The 12291-nt window shown below is 34.0% G+C and overlaps 1 pseudogene; it reads left to right on the forward strand.

The window, feature by feature from the left end:
• Positions 1-11399, forward strand: part of LOC149156103 (uncharacterized) — a 51350-nt pseudogene extending 39951 nt beyond the window's left edge.
• Positions 11400-12291: the final 892 nt, after the last annotated feature.

Here is a 12291-nt window from a genome sequence, read left to right on the forward strand (position 1 = left end):
AAGGGAACCCATATTACCTCAATGTTTCAAGAAGCATGAATGATATCTTCGAGGTACATCCTTGAAGAATATAACATCCTCTTGAATCCAATACTTTCTCACTACATCATAACTATAAGGAATATCGTTGAAAAATAGTTCCTTGCTACCACTACTAAAAAAATTGTCATCCACATACTTTCCTATAACCATGAACATGATGCAAATGGAAAATTGACTGAAGCTAACATAAAAGGGTATTGCATATTACTTGAATGTTGGAATAGTCCTCAATGGTATTTTCGAAGTATTCTTATCCAAAGAGAGATGTTCCACCATTGTAAGTGATTCTTGTTGTCGCATCAAAGGAATCGTGATTATCAAAATTTATAATGAGCTTAAAATGATTTCCATCTAACCTCATAATTGAAATCAAACTAGATATAGGCTGACAATAGATTCTTGCACTAAACTTCTGAAAACAAAAATCAATTTGTAGTATTGTACATAAAATGCAAAGCTACTTGTAACTTAAAGGAAGATGTGGTTGAGAAAATCAATTTCCTCTTCATGAAACATTCTCAATGGGTAGAAGGTAAAAGGATTGTTTCTTATACCGGTGAATGCTATGTGAAATAAGTCCATGTTTACCATTAATAAATCTTCCTTTTTCTTATAGATGATGAAAAATAGTTTATCACATATGCATTTTCTATTGTGTTTGCTTTAAAATTTTAAATATAAAAGAACAGAGAGAATCAAAATAGAAACTCATGCACTTTTTTATCAATTATCATGGATTTGATATTGGGATTTTCAAATTGGGTTCACATTGACAATAGATTCTTGCACTAAACATCCAAAAGTAGTAATATATTTGCAGCCTTGTACTTCAGATGCATAGGTGTTTCTGACTTGAAGAGGGATGTGGTTGAGCAACTCAATTTCTTAATGAAACATTCTGAAAAAGGCGAAGGTGAAATGAGTGTTTGTTATACCAGTGTGATTGTTGTGTGAAGGAAACTCATGTCTACCATGAATAAATTTTTTTTTTTGCATGTAGAGGATCAAAACTAGTTTATAATGCATGTGTTTTATATTGCATTTACATTGAAAGATAAAAGACAAAAGAACAAAGAGAATCAAAATATAAATTACTACATTTTGTGTCAATTATCATGTATTTGATGTTCATATTTAGTTTGAAATTTCAAACAACACAATATTTAAAGAGATGTCATTAAACATGAGAACATTTCATATCATAGATTCTAAGGTGTATCTTTTTTAATATTAATGTTGAAGACAATTATGAACTAGAAACTTTGAAACAACAAGGAGTTCATTCAAATTTTTTTATTAGTGTCAACCTTCAAATACAAAAATGCATTCTGAATCAGATTGGTTAGATGATTGACCTGGAGAATAAGACACCTTTATGATTATGTGTAACACAACTGAAACAAAAGGTGCAACATAGGGATCCACTTGCTCAACAACAAATTGGAGAGCGAAATATTTCAAAGAAATCCTTTCAAATATTCTTGAATTCTTGTAGCTTTCTCCTCAAAATGTGTTTCATCAGCACAATATCTTCTCATGTGAATAATTACCCATCTATCATTTGGTTTTAAGGTAGAAATTTAGAATTATATCTACTCATTAACATTTCTTGTTGTCATTGGCTTCAAAGTCAGCCCTCCCACTATACAAAAGAAAATCATACTGAAATAAAATGTTAATGACAGGTAAGGAACATGATCTCAACTACCTTAAGGATGTACAAAGGGGAAATAAGAATCAACATGTTCTTCGTAAGATGAGTTTTCAATTGTTGTAGCAGCCAGAGTCCCTACGTGTTCTCGTGGAGATGAATGAACCAAGCGACTCCTACACTCCATCTTGTTTGATGAATTATATGCTACTGAAGAGTTTATGCTCCTATATTCAAACTGAATGAGAAATTTTCCACAAGCATCTTTGATCGTCCCATCATAGAAAATCGTTAGATCAAGTAGAAAGGCCATTACATTCTTAAAAAGAATTTCTAGTTATTTCATTCCCATCCTCTGATAGAAAAGACCTTCTCTGGAAGAGATAGAATGAATAAATGCCCCACAGTCAACAAACTTATAGGCGAATCATCTTTCTTGTGTGGATCCAAAGGATGAGAACCATTGAATGGAGGATGTCAAAAATATTTTTAAGCCAATCTCTACGAAATGTTTTCCTCGAAACATTTGAAGCCCTAAGAAGCCAAGTTGTTGAACCACTTTCTTAGAATATGTTGCATTTCCACTGTCAACCATAAAAAAAATGAACTTGAATAATAAATAGCATTGGTAACATTTTCCCTCACTCCAAGTAGATGCTTCTCCACTTGGGAAATGATGGCATTATCATGTCTTCCTCCCCTCACATGCTTCATAAGCCTCAAAATTTTAGTAAGTTAATTTCCTAGCTCTTCTGTAGATATCTTTATTCAATAAGCTGAGTGAGCAAGAACCAATTCATCCAAACTTGCACTAAAACCATTTAAGGTTAAATATTCAATAAAAAAACTTTGAGCTGAATTCAAAAAATTCATTGTCTCTGCTGGACCTTTTCATTTAACAACTACATTAAAAATTTGAGTCAGATAACTTATCAATTGTGTTTTATCACCTTTGAATAACATTACTTCATTGTTGCTTATGAGAAGCCCATTCTCATCACAGTTCAATTCCAAGGTAAAGATATCTGAGGAAGTTGGTTAGCTGTCCAAAATGGCCCTCCATCATGCACTTTAGTGACTATTGGTTCAGGCAAGGTTCCAAAAGTCCATAATGATAGTAGATTCAATGTGGTTTTATCCAACATAGATTTTCTGGATAGAACCGTAGCAACCAACAATGTATATTTTCTCTTTCAATTGAAGAAATAATGTTTAGAGTAGCTCTAGGGTGTACATAGTCTTTCCTGGGATTGCTAACAACTGTGGGAAGCTAACCTCCCCAGCTAACTATTGGATCATATCCTCATGACTAACCAACCAACAATGTATCTATTATCAACACTCAGTGTTATGTTTTCCTCTCCACAATGGGAACTAAACAATTTTTTATCCACACTTAGAAGTTGCAAAAGCTCAGCTTGATATTGTAATGATTAGGGATAAAAACATGAATGAAATCCCCATCAAAATCTGCACCATGTGGCCAACTTATGAGAGGATTAATAATCACTGTAGATCCCAGATGTATGTACATTTTTAATGCCTACAATGAATTTTTTTGGACACTTGGAGGAGAATTAATCAAAACAAAATCGCCATCATGAAGTTCACGGTTGATCACTTCACCAATTTCAACTTTCTTCATTTCTTTTCTGAATGCATTTGAACAATAATTACCTCCTTTGTCAACATAGTCTACAATTTTCTGCAATTTTTCCCTATTTTAAACATTTACATGCTCTGCAAATGTTACTCCATTGGATATCTATACATGCAAAAAAATTCCATTTATCCTTGTATATTCATCCCGAGTGAAAACGCATTGAGATGATAGAATACAACTCTTACTAATAAAAAAACTATGTAGTTTGTCAAATTTCTTACTTTTTGCATTTCTAGGAAAGTTGTTTGTTGGAAATTTGCTTCGAGTTATCTAAAAAAGATATCGTAGAATGCCAAAATACAAAATATTGTAAAAAATATTAAGATTGATATCCATACTAAAGACTCCTTTAATATTCTACTTCTAATTTGAATACCTTTCTCCCTTCCCTTACACACAGATAATCTGTGGACATGAATTGCAGATCCTTTGATTCAGCCTCATGTGACATGAATTTGGTCATGTTGTATCTTGAATCTTTTATCTCTTCAACAACACTAAAACTTTTCTTCAATGTGTGTGCATGACGTTCCTAGGAAAATGAGACTAATATTGACAATCTAGATTTAATATTACAATTTAGATCCTAATTCCAATCAAACAATTGTTTATATTGCAATTACAAAAATAGACTAACAATAAAAGGCATGTTACTTACAAATGTCATTAAGGGTTTTCCCCACATATCAGGAATTTGTACAGAGCTAGGAGTTCAAGGTAGCAGTTAAGACATAAAATTTCTCTTGCTTGAGGGTTAATTTCAACTAACCTCTCACAAATTTGTCATCTATGGAAAAATCTTCAATATCATTGAAATCGATCTGGGTTTTTCTAAGTACGATCCCTTGACCTAAATTTTGATAGTGGGACTTAGCAGTGAGGATCATATTATCATTAGAAGGGGTCATCACCTTAGTATCTTGAGTTTTGGAATCGACTCTTCATTGCATCACTGTAGATATTCATGTCTTAATCTGGGAAAACTTGAGTTCCTCGGCTTGATCCCTGTAGTTGGAAGCCCCGGAGTTTAGGGAATGATTCTGATATGTCAATGATCTCTCAACAACATTTATTTCCTGATCTCGGTTACAAATTGTTGGGTTTTCATATTCCCCGTCATTATTGTCACAGGCAAGAGTGAATGACCAACATTTCCATTCAAAATTGAGGTCTCTGGAGAATGTAGGACCTTCAAAATCATCCATTAGATTAGTTTGAGAAAAATGCAATGCATAAATTCAAAAATGTTCTATGAATTTAAGAAAATTAGTGCCAAATTGGTAGGATGATATTGCAATATTGCAGTCTATAGCTGGATGGAACTAGCATATTTAGTGACTTTTGGCTTGGTATCTTTAACTATTAGTATGCTCAAATTTTCTCCTACTTCTTAGTATTATAGATGGTTTGGAACAATGGTTGTGCTTAGTGTTATATGGGAGGGTGAAAGTGAAGTTGGAATCTATGATTTTCTAATATATATTTTTTTCATTTATATTATTACATTAATAATCCATAGCTTATATTGGGTGCATTAATTTAAATAATTATACAATGCAAAATGATTATATGCATTGATTTAAGAAATAGTAGTGGGAAAATTGATAAGTATTGATTTCAACTCTAATATAGTGAAAATTATCTAGGTGATTTCAACACTAATATATTGCAAAACAGTTTAGAAATACATATTATAATGTTATAAAATAAATATTCTATTACAAGGTAAAGACCAAAACTTTGTTTATCTAATAGTAATCTTTTAGTATACTCTTTTGATGAAAAATGTTTAACCAATGAATGTGATACATTGATTTTTACTGAAAATACAATCCATTTTGCCACACATTCAATCTATGAAATGTATCAAATAAGCTTGAGAAAAAACAAGTAATTGCATTGATTTCAATAATCATATATTTTGTCCCTAGATGGGTTAGCTAGCATGAGACAAATGGGGGGAATAAGACCATAGTCCCGCTCACTACAAGAGGAGGGAGACATTCCATCATTTCCCCCAATGAATTAAAATGCACATAGAATTGCATTGTGTGCAATAATTATGTTACCACCCCATAAATCATGTCACTCGTGTTTGTCTAATGGCATATTTCCCTTTGCTCATTAGCCTTTTAACACCTTTTGTACTTGGAAGATTAACATGTTTTGTAAGCCTACTCTAAATTTACACATTAGTCATTCTAGCAGGTAAAAAGTTATGATGGCACCTGAGCCATGTATCTATACATGAGTGTGAAGCTAATAGTTTGTATGCAATTGTATATTGTGCAGTAATGGTGTAATGGTATCTGGTATATTTTGTGAGTTTCAAGCTTGATGATAGGTATTTAGAAGGAAAATTGGTCATTTTTGTATCATTTTATGTTTTGCACCCTGTAGTGATTCAACCCCCTCGATAAATTTGGTGGTATTTCTTGTTGAACTTGCTATGTGGAGACCATTCCCCCAGTTCACCAGAGATACTTCTACTGAATTTTCATAATTTTTTCTTGGACTTTAGCTAATTACTTCCTCACTATATTTCATAGCTTGAATTCATCTCCCATTTTTAGGCACACAATCTTGCTCTCTAACCTCATCAAGCCCCACCACTTTCACCTTCCACTTCCCACTAGCCTGTCTTCGTGGAATTGTCCCTCCCATAAACTCTTTCTTTCTGATTTCTTATATTTTCCTTCTCCTATGGATATCGTGGTCAGATAGAGAGCATAGGTCTACCATGGAACTCACTATTATATTATAGGGAGTTTGGAAGCCCCAAAACCATGAATGAGTTGAAATATTTATTACTCCTTATCATGATTTTACTCCTAGAAGTGTTCAAGAGGGAATATTTCAAGATAAATATGACATTGTAGATGAAATACAATACATTAATAACTTTGAGGTGCTTACTAAGGTGGAGAGATGGGTTGCAAGCATGTCCCACTACTAGAGTTTCCTCAATCACTATATACATATAGGCAATCTTTACTCGCACCTCGCATTATTGTTTGGCTGCATGGTGATGGAGAAGAACACTACCTAAGAAGAGATGGTTTTTAATTGGATGAATTGTAGGGGTTATTGTGCTTCATGGACAACAAACTCTAGAAAATTAAAGCCCACTTTGACTTGCCCCCTACTTTAGGTTGTTCTCTAGGAAGTGAAAGGGATCTTATCCCTATGGAAGCCTTAGAATATAGAAAATATTAAATGTTAATTATGTTCTCTAGTTATATACTATATCAAGCACTACTAAAATTGTTTTTTTCCTTCAATATATCCCTATAACCGATGTATTTTTGATAAGCTTGTTCATTTTTTGGTACACTATTAGTAAACGTTTTCTGTGGCTCTTAAGAAAAAATAAATTTTGTGCTTCGTTTGGTTTCTATAGTGGCAGACCATGAAATATTTCAACCACTTTTCATGTAATATAAGGATTTGATGGAATGAAAACACTTTCACTTAAGAAAAAAATACAATCATATAATGTAAATCAATAAGGTGCATTGATTTTAATATTAGTAAATTGAAAATTGATTTGGTTCATTCATAACAAAAAGTACTAAATTCAATGGATTCATCATGGAAAAAAAATTCAAATGTTGATTACTATGATATAAAATATGTTCTTTCTTCTAAGTCATAATACAATGCTTTCTTTAATTGAGTGTGAATTATATCCTATTAGTTTTTGCAAATTAAAATCGTAATGATTTGGTGCATTGATAACATAAATTATTAAATTAAATGGATTCATCATGGAAACAAAATTCAAAATATGATTACTATATTGATATAAAATATTTTCTTACTTGAAAGTTATAATCCAATGTTGTCTTTAATTGAGTGTAAACGATATCCTATTAGCTTTTTCAAATTAAAACTATTATTTAGCTTTTGTTATAATGTTAAGCTAGATATAGAGTGAACTCATATATAGAATACATTAAAAAATCAAGAGCATATTAGAGAGGCTAAATATAATTATGATAGGCATATGAGAATATAGTTATTTTCTCCTACTTGTTAGTATTGTATATGCTTCATAAAAATTGTTGTGCTTGGTGCTATGTGGCGGGTGACAGTGAAGTTGGAGTCGATGATTTTCTAATATTTTTTCCCCTCCCATTCATATTACCACATTAATAACCCATAAACTATATTTTTCTTAGTTGATTTGAGCATCATGCAATGTTGTGTAATATTTAGAACTAAGGATTGAGGATTATGTGTATGTTTATTAGTGTTTCCTCTTCATTACGTGGGTTTTTATTGGGTGTTGGCATTGTTGTATTTGTCTACAAGTATTTCTAGATGATGTGTGGAAGTTGTGTGAGGTTGTTTTTAAAGTTGGGGGTTCACAAGGATGTCATGTGCATTCACGCCTCACAAATGATTTGAATTTAATTCCTTATGAATGTTATCAAAGGATATAATGTTGAAGATTCTAATCAACTCCCTAATTGTAACCATCCATTGATCCAATAAAGAAGTGTTTAAGGAAGTATAACCTTTCAACCATTCTATAAAGGAATTTGAATCCCCTATCAACTATAAGTTTAGATTGAATAAGTAAAACAATTAAAATGACTAACTTAAATATCTAATTTCTATTATTGTAGCACTTGCTAGGTAGTCATATTTTTGTTCGTAGACTAAATTAGTCATTCTTTTTAGTCATTTTTAGTTGTATTACTTATTATAGTTGTATTACTTATTATCTAGTCTTATATTTTAATCTGTGATTAAATTAGTCATTTATGTTAGTCATTTTTAGCTGGGTCAGTTGAGATTGTTTAATTTTGGTAGTATTTCACTTGGAAAAGCTACAATCACTACATTTTTTAGTGAGCTAGTCATTAATTTCATCATTTTCTAGTAGTGATCTATGGCTCTGGAGAAAGAGAAGGATGTTGAAAATATTCACAATGAAAAAAATATTAGATTTATCCTTTTTTGAAAGAAGATTCAATAAGAAACTGCCATCGGTGGCTCTTGAGAAAAAGTAGGCTCTTGAAGATGTGGAGAATATAAATACCTTCAAGAAAACAAGGATAGTGGGTAAAGGAAGTTCAATTATTAATGCAACCATGTGACTGTTGGTGTAAGTGAAATTCAGAGTCGTCCACATTTAGATATTTCTCTTAATGCTCTCGATGAAGGAGTAGTTGAAGATGGTTTGATGACTTGTTTTTCCTCTCAAATTTTTGCACGTGCGACAAGTTCAGATCTTGCTTCTGTAAGTGGTCATAATTTTGTGCTTTCATCAAGGGAGCCATTTGCTTTCAAGTGTGTGTGGATGGGAAACATTCCACTTCAAGTTCATTTGCATGATTCTGAAGTTGTAACAATTCCTTCCCCCCACCTCTTCTATTCTTGGCTACTCGTAATGGATACCTTCCTCTTCTTATTCTTGTCATAAAACCTCATTTTGAGAGTCCCTTGCCTCCTGGAACATATACAATATCGTTTGACTACTAAGGATTACCTTTGAAAAGGCCATGGAATATAATAGTTCACTTTAGAGGGTATCCAATAGATACATTAAGCCCATGTGAGGGTGAAGACAACGCAAAATGGAGTTTTATTAATTCACTAGAAGGGTCATCCTTCATAATGAACAGAAGCATAACAAATGTAATGAACATGTCAAAACGAGATCAAATAGAGTTATGGCGATGTATTGAAAAATCTGACATGGATGGTGTTGGAAATAATACTGAGAGGGGGGGTGAATCAGTATTATCTAATTCTTTTAATAAATCTTCTTTATTTCTTCTTTGAATTATTTTTGCATGTCAGTACCATAAAATAATGAGCATGAACAAAAGAAAACAGATAGTCACACCAAGGAACACAAGATGTAAGGTGGAAACCCAATGTGGGTGAAAACCACCTCCTGCAATATGTCTCTATCTTCTTTCAAATTAGAAACTCCTTTTACAATGGTTTTGTACTGGTGCAGTCCTTTACCAGTATGCAGGCTGCAACCTGCAGAGGGCTACAACTCTCTCTCTCGTTTTCCAGTCTCTCGTGGAAGGGAGCTACAACCCCCTACTTCTTTTCTTACAAGGACCACTTTTCATAAATTTTCAAACTGGATCCATAAGCATCAAATGATCATCAAGAATAATAGAATCACCCATTCAACTGTAGTAGCCATATCAACAATAATAGGACCAAACCCAGAACACAACAATGATAAACAAAGATTTTAAGAGAAGTAAGAACCCTGCTCAACTGCTCGCATGCTTACGTAAGCACCCTGCTCAACTGTTGGCCTGCTTACTGTACTCACCCTGCTCAACTGCTTGCGTGCTTACAGTACACACCATGCTCAACTGCTAGCCTGCTTATGTAGGCACCCTGCTCAACTGCTAGCTTGCGTACCTCGCTCTGAGTCCATTGAACTGCCTGCGGACCTCCGCACCTACAACCCTTTTGTGCCTGCGTATGTACGCACGTGCAACCCTTCTGTGCCTGCGTATGTACGCACCTGCAGCCCTTTTGTGCCTGCGTACCTCCGCACCTTCAACCCTTCTGTGCCTGCGTACCTCCACACCTACAACCCTTCTATGACTGCATACCTCCGCACCTGCAACCCTTCTGTGCCTGCGTACCGGCGCACCTGAAACGCTTCGTTCCTACGTACGTACACACTTTTCTTTCACTGTACCTCTGTACCTTCGGGCATAGATGATTTCAAGACTTCATAAATAACCCAGACAGTCAGATCTATAGATCTGAACATGCGCCGAAGAGATCTCAGTCCATCAATAGATTCGCCTTATTTAGATCTAGACCAGATCTAGCCTTCGTAAGATATTCAACCCAAAACATGCTCAAGCCAAATGATCTCCTTTGCTTTATATAGGAAAGCTCTTCCTTAAAATGTGGATCAATACCACGAGCCGACACCATAATAACCCAATACTGTCGGCTAAATACCAAGAGTAAAACATAAGAAAACCCCACATGTGAATTTCTTTGCCTTGAAATGTGTGCACTGGGGGTACGCACCTCCTGAACGGGATAGCTGCGGGTATGTACGCACTTTATGTAACACTGACCTGCGTGTACGCACCTTATGTAAGGTGTACCTACGTACCCCTTATTTTCTTCAATATTTGATAGCTGATCATCAATATCTGTTGCGGACTTGAAGTACTGTGATCTATCACCTGAATGGGTTGCCATCAAGGACAACACTTTAGCCATAATGCCAACAGATGGGTATAGTCAAATTTATGCACGACCTAAGCCAGGACTTGTTGTTGAGGATGGTGCTTATGGAACAAATCTTGGTAAAGGGTTATCAAATCGGTGGAACCATGGTGAAAGTGACAGTCTTGAAACAAATAGAACTGGAAAGTTCCCACTTTAGTTGTATTTACATCATCAAAAATTTGTTCGAGATCATCGTGTTGATGCATTGTGAGTGGAAATCTGGGATGAGATAAATTATATCAACAAGGCTATGGAAATTCCAAAAGATGAAGCTTCAAATTTTACTCTGGGTGTTGCACTGGCAGGTTTTCTCCCTGAACTTTTTCCAAAACATTTTTCAGGCGAAGAGAGTAAGTGATCTTCTAATTACAGTAGCAAATGCACAAAATCTACATTAGAGGATGATTAAAAATGAAGAGGTTTTTTTGTCACTTCGCAAGTGGAAATTCAAAATAAATTCTTTCTTCAAATCAGGTTGATTCAGAAATGGTACTGCATGGCTTAAACAATGCACACACTTCAACAGATTAAGACAACAATTTGAAACCACCAAAAGTACCTGAAGCTTCTTTAAGAGCATGTATTGAGATTGTTAGAGTGCGGGGAATTGAACCCAACCTTTTATTCCCACTTTATTGGGCAGCTTAAAATTTAGTTGCACTCATCCCCTCTCGGCTATGCCCCTCGACTGCACCCTTCCATGGATCACTGTCCAACGACCGCTTTTTCGACATGTCGTTAAAATACTGTCGTCTTCCCCTCGGTCAAGCATCGTGCCCCATTAAACTGTCAAAGGGTGTGATATAGGATCAATACATACAGGGTCTTATATATATACATCAGGTTCGATACATACATTGGGCTTGCTACATACGTCGGGTTCCATTGTTGATCGATATATATTGCGCTCAATCATATAATTTACTCTAATCAAATATATAATTTAATTAACTACAAATTAAATCAAATTAATTTGATTAATTTAATTACTTACAAATTAATTAAAATTAATTTAATTATTTAAAAAAAACTAATTCCAAGGGGAATATTACTGACGAGCTATAGGTGCTCAGATGATTGATGAATTATACACACTGCAATTACAAATGCGAGATGAAGAAAATTATCAGCAATATAGCTTTGAGGACAAAGCTTTTGATCGAAATGGAAAATGTTATGAATATAACTCATAACAAATAGAATAAATAAAAAGAAATGTAAATAATAAATAATCAAATAATGATTTTCTTAAATAGTCATTAGTTAAGTGAAAAGGCATGTCTAAAAGACATGCCCAATCATGAAAGGACACCTGCCTAAGTGTATAAGTAGGGCCCTATTGTAACATTCAGACATCACCTGTAGATTTTTATATATCACAAATTGTTATTTAAAATACCTTTGTGTATTTCAGCATACTAAGCCCACAAGCTATAAGTTTTGTTGCTTCGAACAAGAAGAGAAATGAATCAGTGATTATAGATGCATATTGGATTAGTGTTGAAGGTTTTTTTTATGGTGATTATGAAGCAATGAATTTATTGGTGAATACAATGAGTAATTGATTGGAATTAGAGGTGTGTGAGAAACAAAGAGAATTATTTTGAAGAAAAAAAGCCTTACTGATTTGAGTCTGAAAATAGTACGAAAGAGGAATCAAGAAGGTGAGGCAAGTTGGAGTTTTTATTTTAGGGAGTTG

This window comes from Pinus tabuliformis, chromosome 9, assembly GCF_031772625.1.
Source record: "Pinus tabuliformis cultivar Carrire ecotype Pingquan chromosome 9, CPIR1, whole genome shotgun sequence".
NCBI lineage: Eukaryota > Viridiplantae > Streptophyta > Pinopsida > Pinales > Pinaceae > Pinus > Pinus tabuliformis.